Source organism: Muntiacus reevesi, chromosome 20 (assembly GCF_963930625.1).
Source record: "Muntiacus reevesi chromosome 20, mMunRee1.1, whole genome shotgun sequence".
NCBI classification, from domain to species: domain Eukaryota; kingdom Metazoa; phylum Chordata; class Mammalia; order Artiodactyla; family Cervidae; genus Muntiacus; species Muntiacus reevesi.
Window position 1 is genome coordinate 21,734,508 of NC_089268.1, and position 16,274 is coordinate 21,750,781.

Genomic DNA, 16,274 nt, shown 5'->3' on the forward strand with positions numbered 1-16,274 from the left:
TGGTTGCTCAGGGGTAAAGAATCCACCTGCCAAGTGCAGGAGACACGGGTTTGATCCCTGGTCCAGGGAGATCGCACATGGCACAGAGCAACTAAGCCTGGGGGCCACAACTATTGAGCTGGTGCTCTAGAGCCTGGAAGTCACAACTACTGAGCCCACGAGCTGCAACTACCGAAGCCCATGCTCTGCAACAAGAGAAGCCACACAATGAGAAGTCAGTACGCTGCAACTAAAGAGCAGCCCCACTCACCACAATTGGAGAAAAGCCCGTGCAGCAGTGAAGCCCAGCAGAGCCATAAATAAATAAACAAAATTATAGAAAAAAAAAAGAAAATTAATCTAGTTGTATCCTTGAATAAGTCATTTGTCTTCTCTGAATCCAGCTTGTCTGTCTATGAAATGGGGATACTTAGACCTCCTCTAATTCCCTCACGGACTTTTCTGAGGCTCAAATGTGATTAAAAGCCACGCAGAGCTTCAGGGATGCCAGCTGCGATGGAACCACCCTGACAGCGGAATCCAGAGGGCAGCGGTCAGGGAGGGCAGGCACTGGTCCAGGCATTGCCAGAAGCATCAGAGGACTTGGCCAGGATGGCACATGGAGAGACAGCCCAGACTCCCATGCCAGCTCGTGTTTCAAGCACCAGTTTTTGGCTGCCTCCTTTTCCTCTTCCCCAGTGGGAAAGAAGGAAGCATGAGGCCCTGGAAAACTGACCCAATTTGCAGATCTGGCAATGAGATACATTTTTTAAATTCTGCAACTCAACGGCTTTTGGAAAATGCTTCGCAATTTAGGTTACAGGAATAGATATTTAAAACCAGATGCATCTACCATAGGGAAAACAGAGCAACTCTTTCTTTGTTGAAAAGCAGTAGGCTTTGGTGGGTAGGGAGCAGGCTGATTTAGCCTGCGGGTAACAACTGTCTGGGGGATGAATCAGGTATTTCAGAAGCAATTTAATCTTTTTAGGCATCCACTTTCTGCCTGTACTAACTGGCTCCATTTTGAAGCAGTTAATCAAAGAGAGAAAAGTTAGTAGTTGAATAGTTAATGAGTCTCCCTTTATACTTGAGAGCCAGGAAGGGACTCAGGTATTAAAGGGGTTTGAGTTGACTGCACATCTTTTCATCACTTTGTAATATTGGCCTTTGTCAGCTAGCAAGGATTACCTTGGTCATGATAATGACCAAATGGTCACACCCCGCCTCAAATGGTCATGTCTGATCCTTTTGTATAATAACCACTGGCCAATGCTTTCTGTTGTCCCCAACTTCCCCCACCCTCCTTGGACACAGATTAAATTGACATCTTTTTCTCTGTTGACCTATTTTGTAGCCACAGAATCACAATTCAACAGAAATACAGTTATAGAAAGGACCACACTGCGGGGAAGGGGGTATTCTCTGGATGCAGAAAAAAAAAGATAACAGCTACATAGAGTCATCAGTTACATAATAAGGGTAAAGGTAAGGTCCTCCACTTAAAGGAAGAAGGCCATTGTTTTGAGAGAGAGGTAATATTAAAAATATTTGACAACCGGTAAGGCATGAGCCTGACTCATATGAACAAGCATACCAGCTGAAACTCAGTCCCACTTTCAGGGTTGCTGCTGTGTTTGGGAGGAGTTCTGAGGATGAACTTTTCTCACCTACATCAATAATGTCTCAGTAACCCTGCAGCTGTTTTTATCAGTGAGGAAGCTAGTGGAGGCTGTTTAACTTGGCTAACGGGGGAGAAAATTCCCAATCCATACAACAAAAAGCCCAGAGTAGAATTCCACTATCAAGGTGACATATCTTGAGTAGGGTTCCCTCTTTTTTGTAAATCCCCAAGACGTTCCTATTTATTCCAAATTCCTAGAATAAATGTGCTCAGTCACTCAGTCACATCCGACTCTTCGAGACACCATGGACTAAAGCCCACCAGGCTCCTCTGTCCATGGGATTTTTCAGGCAAGAATACTGGAGTGGGTTAGTATTTCCTTCTCCAGCGTAAAGGGCAGACAACAACTAAAATACTCGGGGACAAGCAGAGACAGAAAAAGAGAATTATCTTATGTCATTCCCAATTTCTTTATCCTTTGAAATTATAAGTGCTGGACACTGTCTACTAAAACTCATCAACCTATTTGAGCCTGCTGTGCCTTAGAAAAAGCTGAGAGATATGACCTCATGCTCAGCAGTAACCTTGTGATGGATGAGCAACTTCCTGGTTCCTCCGACTCTATTTTCCTGTCTGTGAAGTTAGAAGATAGGGGGAGGGAAAACAAGCACCCTGACATCACATGCCAGGAAGAAGTGGCGGTGATTCTCAGCATTACTCTTGGAGGACAAAGGTCTAGATTACTTGAAGCAGTTTTAAACCACATTCTCTCTCAGAGGGATTATGCACCAGGAACATTCATTGTGAAACTGACCTGAAACACATCAGGGAACTGTTATTCCAAATCTTCTAAACAACCAGGGCTTCAAATGAACTGGTCTCAATCCCTTCATCAGCCCTGAGCAGCCCAATCTTGATTGAAGGGGAGAAGTCAAGGGGGTTATACACCTTGCAAATTAAGAAGATTGTTCATGAAATGGCCACATCTGTGGGGTCTGATGACCCAATGTCATCATTAAGTTGTGATTCCAAGCTTGGTGTATAGAGGGTAATAGTGAGGCTTGCTCTGGAAATGATTTCCTAAGCTCTACACAGCTCTGCCCTCCTGTGCTCTCAGGTGTCCTCAGCCCCTCTTCCCTGGGGACCCCAGCCTTAATCCCCTCCTTGGCTCCTCCTGGGGAGAAAGAAGTCAGGAGGTAAAAGAAAGCCCACATTTGATGACCCTCTGCCCAGGTGCCTCCTCCTTCCTCCAGTTCAGGTCTCTGCTCCTGGCTCGGGCCCAAGCACAACTCCTCCCCTTAACATCACCCTGGGTAGCACCACCCTGGAAGGAAGCTCCCTGGAGTATTTGAGCATCATCTGCTTAAATGGCTCTTATCCCTGGCTGCACATGAGAATAAGCACCTGAGGAATTTCTTTGTTTCCTCTCTTCATTTGTTTGTTGTTTTAACATCATTTAACATCAAATGAATTAGCATTTCTCGTGGAGGCAGGAGTGAGGGGGTGGCTGTATCCACCCCAGCTGTTTCTGATGCAGAGGGAGGTTTGAGGTCTGCAGGTTCATGCTTTCAGCATCCCATTGCCCTAGCCACACTCCTGGCACTTTCTACCATAAGCCTATCGTCCTGTCTCCACTAAAGAAGCTACATCGAAATAGAATCTTAGGGGGAATGCATTTAGGAGGCAATCAATCAATGATGGATGAACGAATGGATTCATATAGACTCAGAGGTGATCTACCCAACAGTTTTTGATGCAATTCAGCAGCCAAGGCTGTTATCTGAGGTTATGTCATATATCTCCCATAGTATCAAATGTGGTGCACAGTTACAACAGAGAACATTCCATAGGCCTAAAATCATGCTAAGCATGCACGAAGTGAAATAAGTCATGATTCTTGTCTCAAAAAAGCTCTCAATTTTAACAGGAAGGCATGAAACAGAGACTGAAAGAAAAATGTGAGCTTAAAAGATGCTATTTACTAAATGTCTGCTAGGTACCAAACACTGCCCTAAGTGTAATTATTCATATGTTCATTCGCTTAATTTGCTTCACAATAAGGCTAGGAGGTAAGTGTTTCCTCCTAACTCATGGTGAGAAAATGAAGGCTTTCAGAGAGGTTACCATACTTGTTCAGGTTGCCCAGCTAGTAAATAACTGTAAGAATCGCCCCCATTTTGGCCTGTCTCCGGGGACTTCACTGGTGGCTCAGTCAGTAAAGAAACTGCCTGCAATGCAGGAGACCTGGCTTTAATCCCTGGATCAGGAAGATCCCCTGGGAGAGGGAATGGCAACCCACTCTAGTGTCCTTGCCTGGAGAATTCCATGGATAGATGAGCCTGATGGGGAGAGTGAGCTGCAGTGGGAAGTAATAAGATGACTAGAAAAAGTTGGCCTGGGGGAGTTGGGTGGATTTTGGAGTGACCAGGGTCACTGACCAGACCCTGAAGGATTGGCAATGCTTAAACATGTGATGGGGGAAAGAAAAGAGAATTTCAGGCAAAGGAGAAGACCATAGTGGAGAGCCTTGTCTCTGTTTAAAGGGAGCAAACCATCCCAAAGGGTGATGTTTAGCTGTCCCCTGAGGCCTTAGTGGACGTTGCCAAGGGTAGCTGGTCCAACCACTGTGATGGAGGCTCAGTCATCATCCCCGAGAGCACATTGTTCTCCTGGGCAGTCACCATCAACAAGGGAAGGCAGAGCTATTTTCTGCTCTGCCTTGGAAAAAAAATGAATGTAATGGCTTTAGGGCCCCAGTGATTCCCTCTTTCCTGTAATAGACTATAGTGGAAAGAACACCAGCTTTGATGCAAAACAGGCCTGTGTTCTGATTCCAGGTTCACCACTTATTAATTGTGGGTGAGACACTTAACCCCATAGAAGCTCTGTTTCCTGGTGTGAGTAATGGGGATCGCAGTACTGGCCTTGCAGCATTGTTGTGGAGATTAGAGATTTGTGCCCGTGAAAGTCGAAAAAGCCTGGTCATGGTTGAATTTGCTAAGGTCTGAGTTGTGCCCTCCGAAATTAATATGTTGAATTCCAGCCCCCAGCAGCTCGGAATGTGACCTTATTTGGAGGCCAGGCCTTTAACGAGGTCATTAAGTTAAAATGAGGTCATATGGGTGGGGCCCTGATCCAATATGACCAGTGACCTTATAAGAACAGACACTATACTTGATCTTAGTATAAGATCAAAGATCTTAGTATAAGATCAAGATCAAAGGTGGAGAAGTGATGAACAGTGATCTTATAAAAGGAGGAGATTAAGACACAGACCCACACAGAGGGAGAACCACGTGAAGACACCAGAGGAAGGCAGCATCTCCAAGCCAAGGAGAGAGGCCTCTGAAAACACCAACACCTTGATTTCTGACCTCCGAGCTCCAGAATTGTGAGAAAATAAATTTCTGTTGTCTGCCGGTCTTTATTATGGCACCCTGAGAAAACTAATACAGAATTCAATAAAAATGATACCTCTTTTTGTTTTTTATCACCCCAAAAGTGTGAGTCTGGCCCTCTGGCCTACTACCCAATATTTATTATTTATTCTGTGAATGTTTTTATGAAAATAAAAAAATGAATTATTGGTGTTCCTGGATACAGCATAAAACATACACAGTTAAAACTGAAAGACAAATTAGAATTTATCTACGCAGAGGTAGAGAATAGACTTGTGGACACAGTGGGGGAAGGAAGGGGTGGGATGAAGTGAGAGTAGCATTGACATATACACTACCATGTGTGAAATCGATAGCTAGCAGGACGTGCTATCTAACACGGGGAGCTCAGGCTGGTGCTCCGTGATGACCTAGAGGCGTGGGATGGGGTGTTGGTAGAGGGGGGCTCAAGAAGGAGGGGATATATGTATACATATAGCTGAGTCACATTGTTGTATGGCAGAAACCAACTCAACATTGAAAAGTAATTATCCTCCAATTAAAAATAAATTTAAAGAAAATGATTTGCTAAGAAAAAAAGAAAAAGAATTTGCCTTTAGTTCAAACACTAGCGCCTGCCCTCTACACACACACACACACACACACACACACACACACACACACACACACACACGTCTAATTTTTTTAGATGACAAAATGAAGACCTGGCAAGGGCTGTGTGTCTCACAGACAGCTGGGAGCTGAGTTAGGATGGAAGAGACTAATTAAGGATTTAAAAAATTCTAGATAATAATATTGTCCTATAGTGGACAATATAGGACAACTATATTGTCCTATAGTCAGACAAGTCACTTGTCGTATAATGGTGGAGAATAATTATCAGCAAAGATGATGATGGTAATGGTGATGATGGTGATGATGGTGGTTACAGATCACTGATACTAGAGCTGTTTCAGGCCTAGAGTTATTTCAGTATTCATAGGGCTATTACATCTGTTTCAGGCCTAATGCTATAAGTGGCATAGAAGCTCTCTTCAAGAATTATGTCATTTAACCCTCTCAATTAATCCTATAATATCACTAAATTATCCTTAAATTATTCCATATTCAAATATGGAAATGGAAGGTGAGAAGGATGAGTAACTCACCAAGGTCAAAGAGCTGATACGTAGTAGTGACAAAATTATAAACTTGGCCATCTATTCCTTTGGGGAAAAGGTACCATTTGGGTTAGAGATCTTCTTGGGGGGTTATCAACAAGAATAAATGAAAAGTTTTCTCTGTGTGAACCCTAGTCCAGGCAACTGAGTTCCAGCCTCACCTTGCTACTGATTTGTTCATGATCTGGGGCAAATCACCTCACTTCTCCGCATCTCAATTTTCTTTTTGGCAAAGCCAGAAAGTTGATGACCCTTGGTGATTTCAAAATTGAGGTGAAAGATGTAGACTCTGATGGTCCCATTGCTGTTCAAAGAGTCTAAAATTTCTCACAGTTATTTCAAATCCATTGTAGCCTCACTTAGGTTTCTAAGCCTAATCATAGCTATCTCTTGCATTTGTCTACTCCACCTCTGGTTGACTATGCTAGCTAAGCCTTCACTGCCCCACACAGGCATCTCTGTGATGGCTTCCCTTCTCTTCCTCTCTACCCTACCATCTTCAAAGATACAAGATTGACCTTCTGCAAGCACGCTTCACATCTGTTACCTCTGTTCAGCTCCCCACTGCTTCCAGAACAAAGGCAATGGTGTCTGCTGATGCTGGAGGCCCTCCACGACCTGGTTCTTATTTTTCAGATCTGGCATATGTAATAGTCATCTATCACGTTTTCACGACTGAAGCTGGTAACTTTTTCATCATTTAAAATAGTGCAAGACAAAGCTTGAGCTAGGAGTAGTTTTGCTTTTTAAAATTAAGACTATGGTCTGGGACTTCCCTGGCAGTCCAGTGGTTAAGACTCTGAGCTCCCAAAGCAGGGGACAGGGGTTCGATAATTGGTTGGGAAACTAAGATTTCACATGCCACATAGCATGTCCTAAAGATAAATAAATAAATAAAAATAAAACAACAGCAACAAAAAGACTATGAAAAAATAGAGGGGGGGCAGAAAATGCAAGCAGATACTTAAATAAACATTAAAAGAAAAACACTATGGTCAAACCTTCACAGTTGATGTTTTATTCACCGACTCACCAGCCCCACAGGCAATAGTGAATAGAGAAGCAGGGACTTTGCCTTCAGATATGAACCTGAATTGAAAGTTTCTTTTTTAGCCTTACTGAAACTTGGCTTACTCGTTTGCAAAATGGATTGTTGATAATTGAATAATAAGTAAAATAAATAATAAAATAGTGCAAGAGATTTTCCATTGTTCATGCAGAGGTAAAAATACGAAAATTAATCTTTGAGACATAAGAGTAATTATTTGGTCAAACCACTTTTTACTGTTTGGCAAAACCAAAAGTAATCCTGTGATTTACTTGATTTCTTAATCTCCATTTTTTTTCTGCCCCTTCGCCTCAACGTGATCACTGCATATTCAGTTCTAACCACCCTTCAGTGCTCAGGAAGATGACTACATCCTGGTTGGAGATTCTCTGCTTTGTTCAGCTATAAATGGGAGGTCAGGTACTAGAACACAAGAATTCTCATTAAAAAGTAGAAGAGAAAGAGCGGTAATTCTTCCCACAGCTCTACTTCCTGGTTTCAGATCATGCACAGAAGGTGATGCTATATACATGGCTTTCTTTTTAATAAAAGAAGAATTGAATTGTATGCTAAGACACTAACAAGGCAAGCCGTGCATCTTGACCTGCATCTGACTAACTGAACAGGTTATTGTATTTATTGAAAGAAGCCAAAGATATATCTTCCTATGTTTTGTTCCCTATATATATATACACACACATATATATATGCCTGAGTCATGTACTTCTGATCAAAATAGAGACTAGATGAGAGACTAAAAAATATACATATATATTATTCTACTATTAGAGAATAATTCAAAGCAGAATTCCTCTTAATACAGATGATGGGTGGTAGGAGCAAATTTCAGGACTTTCATTGAAAATTTGACTGAGATTATTATTCTTTATGGGCTTCCCAGGTGGTGCTAGTGATTAAAGAAACTTGCCTGCCAATGCAGGATACACAAGACACTTGGGTTTAATCCCTGGGTTGGAAAGATACCCTGGAGGAGGGCATGGCAATCCATTCCAGTATTCTTGCCTATAGAATCCCAGGGACATAGGAGCCTGGTAGGCTGCAGTCCATGGGGTCGCAGAGTCAGACATGACTGAAGCAACTTAGCACGCACACATGGGCTTCCCAGGTGGCTCAGTTGGTAAAGAATCCACTTGCAGATGTAGGAGATGCAGGAGACACGAGTTTGATCCCTGGGTCAGGAAGATCCCCTGGAGAAGAAAATGGCAACCCACTCCAATGTTCGTGCCTGGAAAATCCCACAGACAGAGGAGTGTGGTGGGTTACAGTCCATGGGGTCGCAAAGAGTCGGACACGATTAGTGACTGAGCAAAGAGCATATAATTCTTTGCTCAGGACAGCAATAAAGACAGGATGGCATCAAAACCTCCCTCCTGGAGTGCAGAAGTGCAGATTAAAAACCCTCAAGGACTCTCTAACAGCCCACCTTCACAAATCTGTGTTTTCAACAGCAAGAGGTGATGACTTGCCTTTGCTGACCTTATCTAATGAGATGAATCTCCCTTGCACATGCAGAACTATAAACCAAATATTTATTTAACACAAACACGAAACACAATACCAATAAAAGAACTGCCTTGAAAAAATTTTTTTTCCTGTTTCGTTTTCCTTTGCCTTAAAATAAGGTTCAGGAGAAGCATTGTGTCAGGGTAACTCAGTCCTATCAGATTACAGAGGAACATTTGTTTGTACACAATGGGGTCAAGTTTTCCAAAACACACTGCACATGTGTGCGGCATTGATAACCTTTCATCCTTCTTGTTGTAAATCACTGGAGGATTTTACAACAGGAGATTGCCATCTCCAAGAAACCTTTGAGCAGGAGATTGCCATCTCCATGAAACCAGTAAGCTCCTAACTCTGTTCTTGTCTCAACCATCTTGGTACTTCCATTTACCACGTGGAGGGGTTTTCCTAAGCCCTGGCAAGACAACGCCTGAGGTGGTTTTCAGCTGCCGTGGAGGGTGGCCCTGGGATTGGCTGTGAGACTCGGAGGGCTTGGGCGTGGGTCCAAGCCTTACAGTTCTGTGGTCTTACTCTTTATGAGGTAAGATCTGAAATAATACTGAGTCTTCCAATAGCAACAATAGTGGGCCAATCAGAGCAGTCTCTGGCCACTGCAAGAACAGAGGCCCTGGGCCCAAGGGCCCAAGGCAAGCGACTGAGTGATGGAGGCAGAGGCTGGAGGCGACACTCCAGACCCTCCAGCGGCCCCAGGGGAGCACTTATTTCTCTACCGGGTGGTTTAAACTATTCCAACATTTTAGTAATTGGCCAGACCCTCTTAGATCTTTGTATCCCTCCCTTCCCACCTCCCAGTTCCTCCATCTCCCTGACATCAGGCATGGGGTCCTTGGCCATTGACTTCACTTCTCCTAAACTTCTATTTTCTTTCCTAGGCATTTTGTTAGAATTTAAGAATAGTGGATGACAGGGAACTATATTCAATAACTTGTAATAACTTATAATAAAAAAGAATATGAAAAATATATAACAATAATTTTGTTCTACAACAAAAACTAACACAGCATTGTAAGTCAACTATACTTCAATAAAAATAATTATTTGCCTCTTCTGAAGAAAAGATGTGTGTATGCTACTTAAAATGAAAAAAAATTACAGATTAAAATTTGCGGATTAAATATTACAGATTAATTAAATATTACAGATTAAAATCCCCTCCCCCCAAATATAGCACACTGGGAAGTCATGACCATTCCAAGATTTTCTTCATCTGGATAGTCTGATTTTTGTCCTCATCATGAAAAGCATTTTCCACAGTGTGATATTCTTCACTAATCCTCGTCCTTCCTTGTTGGTTTCTGAATACACTTAGCTGCTCTTCCTCCGTGCCTTTTTCTCCTTCACTTCACTTTGGGGGTTTCTCTTCACTTCAGCCTTTTCTCCTTTCCCTCCTCCTATGTTTCCGTCCTCCTCATCCTACACCATCTGAGTGTGGGCTTGCAAACCTCCCCTGGGTCCTTGGTTGATCTCTCTTGACACTCTTAGGGAGCTTGTCCATGTCTATAGCTTTAATTATCCATTTATATGAGAATTCCCCAAACTTTATTTCCATCTCAGTCACTTTTCTAAGTATTAGGAACATCTTCCCAAATGCACTATTTCCACCTGGGTCTAAATTCAGCTCATCCAGAACTAATGTGTCTCTTCTCTCCTAACCCATCTCTTTTCAGGTTTACAAACTGCTGGCTTCTTTCTCCAGGTTCCCAAGCTCACAACTCCACGGGTATTCTGGGTCACAAGCCTTGAGGGCAGGAGTGGGAGGAGCAATTCAGCCATTTGCTCAGTCTTGTGAATTTCTCCAACGCCTGTGTTTTCTTTCCCTCGGCCGCCATATTGGTGTGGATATTATCATCTCCTCAGAATCATTAGCACCAGAATGACTGCAGCAATCTCCTGAACCTTCTTCTTTCCCTCCCTGTCCAATATCCAATACCATTTGCCGATTCATTTGCCTAGGACACTATTTGTCATATATTGCTACTATACCATAGTCAGATACTCTAAACATTCTCAAATGCTCAGAGGAAATCTGGGCTAATTCACCTGGCAAGCATGGTTACCACAACTGAATGTGCACCCAGCTCTGATACAGTTTTCTTCTGTAACACTTGGAGACAGAACTGGCTGGCTGACCTACTCACAAGCATTTATTGAACCTTCTTTCGCAAAATGTGTCATAAATATTAACAGTAAGTATTGGTTGAAGAGATTGCTACCTCTTAACTTCTTCTCACACTATTCTTGGCAACCTGAAATGCCCCATTTCTCCCTTCTGAGATTTACTATTTCAGGTCTTTTGTACTCCCTTAGTAGCAACAGTAATTGCTATCATTTATCAAGCTTTAGCTATATGTTGGGCTTCCCTCATAGCTCAGTTGGTAAAGAATCTGCCTGCAATGCAGGAGATCTGGGTTCAATTCCTGGGTCGGGTAGATCCCCTGGAGAAGGAAATGGCAATCCACTCCAGTATTCTTGCCTGGAAAATCCCACGGACAGAGGAGCCTGGTGGGCTACAGCCCATGGGGTCGCAAGAGTCAGACACGACTTAGTGACTACACCACCACCACCAGCTATATGCCGGGCATTAGACTAAGCGGTGTATCTGCATGTGCCAGGCTCATTTTAATCCCAAAGCCCTGCATTATTAGAACATCAGTATCTCCATTTTACCGACGAAGAAACTGAAACTTGGGTAAATTAAATCACAGACCCCAAGTCACACAGTAATAGCCAACTCTGTTGCTAAATCTGAACTCTTACCCTTTCTTTGGATACACTGCACTTCCCTTCCTGGCCACTTCACTGGCCCTGGCATGTGTATTTTTCTGTAGCTCTACTGTGGTTTGTGTAGCACAGCATAGTTATTAGACATATGGACTGGTCAGACTGCCTACTTGCCAGCTTTCTGTTCCTCGGGCAACTTAGTTAAAATTGTGGTCCTTTTGTCTATAAATTAGGTATTATAATAGAACCTGAGGCATGGGATTATTGAAAGAACTACATGACTTAACCACCTCTGTAAAGTACTGAACACAGTGCCTAGCACAAAATAAGTACTCAGTAAATATTACCTGTTATTATTAAAATCCCCAGGGCCAGTGCTTTGCCTCCTGTTATGAGTACAAACTGATTAAAGGAAAAGATTCTCTGTCTTTGTAATTCCACAGCTCTTTGCACGTCTCTCAGTATAGATGCTTCTACTAAGCTGTGACTTTAAAGGTTTCACTTTTGTGATTATCTTCTAGGAAACAGGCAAGATTCCAGTTATTTTAACCATCATCCCCAGAATCAGGCAATGTGAGTTGAAATGCTGAGTCGTGTGAATTTTTAGCGTCCCCATAGTGAGCACAGATACTTAACTCAACAAGCCTTCCTAAAGCACCTACTCTGGGTTGAAACTCCCTGACATGAGGGAAACTGAGCCTGAAAGGCAACCCCCCCCCCTCCCCCCGAGACAGAGATTACAGCGATGAGCGATACTAATTTGGACTCTATGAGGAATGTGGGCAGGGAAGTTTTCTAGGGGCACATATTCTGACTTTATTTATTTATTTTTTTATATTCTGACTTTAAAAAAAGCTCTGAAAAACAACAACAACAAAAACCCAACTCTGACTTATTTTCTATCCATCTGTATAGATCAGTCCAGAAAGTGGCAGATCAGGCAAAAGATAACCAGTATTTCTTTTTCTGGGAATTGAGACACATGTTAAAGTGACATTGAATAAAAGGATGACCCCCTCCCACCCATAGTCATTTGGCAGCAGAAGAACACATCCTGTTTACCTAGAACATTTCATCAGATTCTGTAAACTCTGCAAGTAACAGGGAGCCGGTGACTGCATGGAAGCCAGTGGGGTTGTTTCAGTTGAAACTCGGAAGGTAGGGCCATGTCTGGGGACCTGGAGTTGTCTCCTCATTCCCACCTGCAGATGTTGCAGGGTGGGGGTGGGTGGGTGAGTATTCCACTCATAAACAGCCTCAGCCAGGATCCTAAAACAGGATGCTCACCCCTTCTGGCCCCAACTTCTGGGCAACCTGAAGCAGTATTTACTTCTGCTTCACTATTTAGACTTTGTCTCTTATAGTTTGGACTCAGTGGTTCTCAACCCTCACTGCATAAAAGAATCACTTTGGAGATTTACAAACAAAACCAACCAAGCAAAACAGCATGAGATTTCCCTAGAGATTCTCACTCAGTTGTTCCAGGGAAGTGTCTGGGCACCGTTTTCTTTTGCTAAGTTGCTGAAGGTGATGCCAATAAACGGCAGATGTTAGAATGTGCGCAAATCAGGACCATGCAATAGCTGAATCTACCTACAGACTTCCAGAACAACTGGGAACCCATGTTGCTCCAAAAGTGATAGAATCTAGCCAATCACATTCATTCTCTACTCTATATGATTTTCACCCTCATGTCGTCAACCTCTTGGTTAGAAAGGCAGAGATCGGGGTTTCTTCTCATTCTAATGCCCCTCAAAGATTCATTGAGGGATGCTGAGCAAACAACAAAACCTCTGAGCCTCTCAGTTTTGTATTTCATAAAATGGGAACAAGCTACCTGCTTTACCTGTGGTGAGTGAGTTGAAGGAGAAGAGGTCTCTGTCAGGGGCTAGCACTATGCAATAGGGTGAAATGATTCATCAGAATACCCAGAGAAAGAATCTACGTGAGCAAATTTAACAAGGTGGTCAAGAAAGCACCAGGGAATGTCCAAAATCAGGGCCAACTGGCCCTCTAGTTTGGAGTAGAGAAACCTTGGGAAGGGCAAGAAAATGCCTCATTGAAAAGTTGAAAAGTATTTTGTGATTATTCTTAGACTTGACATTGTTCATGTAACTTCATTGCGAATTCTCTTTCCATGACCCATACTCATTTGTTCATAGTATTTTATTTCTTATTCACTTGTCTCGTAATAATGAACAGAAGGAAAAAATTAAAGGCCACCTTTTTGCAGAAAGCTAAAAGAAATCTCTCCCACTGTCCCTCTCATTTCCCTAGAGCCAACTACTTAATCTAGTTGGCTAGCTGATCATTTATATATCTATAAATCCATCCATCTATTCAGTTAATCTTCTTTTATTTTCCAGAACAGAATACCTTTGATGGACTTCAAGAGAGAAGTCCAAACTACTAGTTGAAAAATCTAGAATTTCATCCCTGGGAGGTTGGTACAAGTATTATGCATTGTCCAAGCCAAAACCAACACATAAATAAAAATGGTAAAAATGAAAAAAACTATTTCAAGCTTTTCTAAATATTAAAATAACTGCTCACATTCCCCATGTATTATTTTTTCTTTACAGTGAGGGGAAGGCATTGTTAAAGACCAATACATGGATCTAAAAAAAAAGGACCAATACATGGATCTGACAATGAGAAGTTCTTGTACTCCTAAGTGCCCTGACTTGCCTTAAGAGCTGGGAAGACAAAAAATCAGTCACTTAACTGGTAAGATATGTGGCAAACAATTGATTGGATAACATGGGGGCGGGAAGGAAACTAATGCATATGGGGCGTGAGGGGTTTGAAAAATTGTGAGAGTTATTCTGTTACAGTAAGAATATAACCATGCATTACGTTCATCATTCAAAAATGAAAGTCCAGAAACATTAGCTCTTTACGAAGGGAAAAGCTGAGCTGCGGTGAAGTGGTATGACCCGGCTTTCTACAAAGTACGAGAAAACAGTTGAAGCAAACCACACACCATAGGGCAACTCCTCCTTTTTAGAACACTTGAGGCAAGCCTGCCTGCTCTTGATGCCAGTGCTTTATCTGCCCTCGTTCCCAGAGCTGACTTGCAAACCCCGTTTCATTCAGTAGTTGGGAGAGGAAGGCGGTAGCTTACATTTTACGTTTCCAGACTGCCTAGGACCAGAGGATACCTGCACACCTCCTGCTACACACAGGGTAGCCTCCCCGGGTGCCTGGCATGGAAATTCACAGCAAGCAATTCACGAACGCTTCGGTCTCTATGATATTTTCTGACTCAGGGATGGGAAAACTCATTAAAAAGAAAGAAAACGGAAAGCTCTTTTTATTATAGAGGAAATCCTAAAAGTGCCCCAGCTCACTGCCTGACACTCCATCTTCCTAAACACAGTCTCATCAACTTGACCAACAGCCGCACGCCCAATGCCCCTGGCCAGCCATGATTTGTGCTCGCAACATACAAGTTACAGCCACAGAAAAGAGAATTGTAACTGAAAAGTGCCTTAAAAGGAGCCTCAGAGTGACCTAGTGCTCCTGAGGTCTTGCGACCAAGAGAGACAAACCCCAGTAGGAGAGATGCCTGTTACCTGCCCAGAACCGTCGTCCCCAGGCTGGCTCCGGCTCTGATCAGACGTCTAACAAGCTTCCAGCTCTCTGCTACGAGGCCACTCGCCCCGCAGCCTCATGCTCGATGAAGGGAGAGCCAAGCTGGGCTCATGAGGAGGGCTCAGGCAGGACTGGGAGCTCCGAGCCAAGCTCAGCCTCCTCTCTGGCTGGTGCCTCCCTGCCGTGAGCCTCCCAGCCTCACACAGCCATCCCCGACGGCTCGCCGCTGTTTGAAAACAAGAAGTGATTTCCTGGTCCTCTTCCCCAGATGGTGTGTGCTATTTCCCTCACGCCCATGGGAAGTCCTTCAGATCCTTCTTATCTGGAAACCTATTCACTGAGTAGCTAGACTTGTTTGGCCAAAGCCCCTAATCCTTGCTTTCCTTTCTTCAGAGAAAAAACTTCAAAAAACGAAACCAGAGAGTCCGCAGATGGGGTTGAGCTTATGGCCAGTGTAGGATGCCTGGTTTAAACCTTTGAAAGATGCCCACTAATGAGATTGTGTTTTCAGAGTGAAAAGAAAATTATAATGATCAATGAGCATCATTTCTAGCAGCACCAAGAAATCAGAGATTTTTAAAGTCCTGAACATGGGAAGACCTAGTGAAATCATTTGGTCCTAGCCCTGGGTTTTAGGGAGGGCTGCCCTTCAAATACACCACATTCAGAGGTATGTAGTTCTTCCAGATTTTCCAGGGAAACTGTGAATATTTGTGCATCAAATTACAAATTCTGTAACATTTAACCTATTGTCTCAGTTAACACTAATGTCTAAAGATAAAGAGATACATGGAAAAAGCAGGCTGCAGTTGATTTGTTTGGTTTAAAGATGAATTAGATGAAGTAATTATACTGTAGTAAAAAATAAAGATGAATTAGAGTTAGAGTTCTTGAGATGAAAGTGACCTATCTGTCCTCATTTTGCAAGCAAGGAAACCGAGATCCAGGGAGAAACAGTGACTTGCCCAAGGTCAGAACACAGATGGGAAGTGACAAACGGTCACCTCATTGTTCTTAAATGTCTCTGTGTGTGGAATACTCTTCAACTTCCTACTCTGAAGCCCTGCCCACAGAAAGCCTGGTGAATTCCTAGGGCCCAGGAATCTGCACTGTAACTACCCCCGTAAAAAGGGCATCCCCAGACTGCACTGAGATACCCTCCTAATGTCAGGAGACTGTCAGTACAAGGACCCCAGAGTCAGACT

The 16,274-nt window shown here is 43.1% G+C and overlaps 1 protein-coding gene across 4 annotated transcripts in view; it reads right to left on the reverse strand.

Annotated features, from left to right (window-relative positions):
- ADGRF5 (adhesion G protein-coupled receptor F5) overlaps positions 1 to 16,274 on the reverse strand; it is a 109,593-nt gene that overhangs the window by 58,517 nt on the left and 34,802 nt on the right. For 3 of the 4 annotated variants that reach the window (XM_065912115.1, XM_065912111.1, XM_065912114.1), the window contains exon 1: positions 15,051 to 15,316. The exons of the other annotated variant lie outside the window; for it this stretch is intronic. The gene's annotated coding sequence lies outside the window, so the exon portion shown is untranslated. Of the gene's footprint in view, positions 1 to 15,050; positions 15,317 to 16,274 lie in introns of those variants that run through there. 4 annotated transcript variants of the gene reach the window in all.